The sequence below is a fragment of the Bison bison genome, unplaced genomic scaffold, assembly GCF_000754665.1.
Source record: "Bison bison bison isolate TAMUID 2011002044 unplaced genomic scaffold, Bison_UMD1.0 scf7180017864484, whole genome shotgun sequence".
Lineage (NCBI taxonomy): Eukaryota > Metazoa > Chordata > Mammalia > Artiodactyla > Bovidae > Bison > Bison bison.
Window position 1 is genome coordinate 6,836,697 of NW_011495044.1, and position 1,622 is coordinate 6,838,318.

Sequence of the window (1,622 nt, forward strand, 5' to 3'; positions counted from 1 at the left end):
GACCAGGAGCTGACTGTGGCTCAGATCATGAACTCATTGCCAAATTCAGACTTAAATTGAAGAAAGTAGGGAAAAACACTAGACCATTCAGATATGACCTAAATCAAATCCCTTATGATTATACAGTGGAAGTGAGAAAGAGATTTAAGGGCCTAGATCTGATAGATAGAGTGCCTGATGAACTATGGAATGAGGTTCGTGACATTGTACAGGAGACAGGGATCAAGACCATCCCCATGGGAAAAAAATACAAAAAAGCAAAATGGTTGTCTTGGGAGGCCTTACAAATAACTGTGAAAAGAAGAGAAGTGAAAAGCAAAGGAGAAAAGGAAAGATATAAGCATCTGAATGCAGAGTTCCAAAGAATAGCAAGAAGAGACAAGAAAGCCTTCTTCAGCGATCAATGCAAAGAAATAGAGGAAAAAAACAGAATGGGCAAGACTAGAAATCTCTTCAAGAAAATTAGAGATACCAAGGATTGGGGGCAAGAGGAGAAGGGGACGACACAGGATGAGATGGCTGGATGACATCACTGACTCGATGGACGTGAGTCTGAGTGAACTCTGGGAGTTGGTGATGGACAGGGAGGCCTGGTGTGCTGCGATTCATGGGGTTGCAAAGAGTCAGACACGACTGAGTGACTGAACTGAGTGAACATTTTTGTGAAATCTCACAATTTTTAAATTGTTAGCAATTAATTTGGAAAAAAATCTAAACTGTGAAAGTATGTTTGCTGGAACTCTTTGATTTGGGGTCTGGCAGTAAGGCTGACTTTTCTTTGCAGCATCCCAGCCCGGTGACAGTTCAGCCCTTGCTTTAAATCCTGGGAAGGGAAGCTCGTTCTCGTCTGCAGCCCTCACATGGGATGGACTGGTCCATCTTTGCCTATGACTGGTATTTACTCGGCACCTGTTACTACACATTCCCTGCAACTGGGTCCAGGCAGTGGTGCCAATGGAGTGAACTGGGGTGAGGTGGCCGTGAGTAAAGGCTGTTGGATCCTCAGTGTTTCCTTGATGTCAGGCTGTACTTAACCCTGCACCAGATGATGCAGGAAAGGGCAGAAGCCTCAGCTTTGGTGACTTGATCTCTTGAAATGAGTAACCGCTACTCTGAATGCTGTCATTGACTGAAGGGCCTTCCCCGGAAACTGTCACCACCACAGGCCTCCTAAACTGTGACCCGAGTCTGTCTGCTCTTCCACTGTGAGCCCCACCTCGATCATTTCAGTGAAAATGCCAGGAAGGCAGATCTGCCAGAGCCTGAAGCTTGGGAAGTGAGACGCCCCATCACTGAATCACTTGGGGCCCTGCTTTGTCCCTGGCTGACGAGACTTGCTACACAGGTAAACTATAGATACCCTGGTTGTTTTACCCCCAAGATGTAAATTTCCAGCTCGTGGAAAGAAGGCGTTGGGAGAAAACTTCTTGGGCTAGATTACCATGCCCTGCTTGGGGAGAGGGCCCCCTCTTTAGGTATCAGAGAGATTCTGCCTGAAGTAAAGGCTTTCACGTCTGTGGGAAGTAACTGTTTGTGGACCCTCTGCTCTAATAGCTTCAGTCCCCAAACTATCTTTAGTCCAGGTATAGCATTTTGGAGATGATAGGCAAGTGGAGTATCAG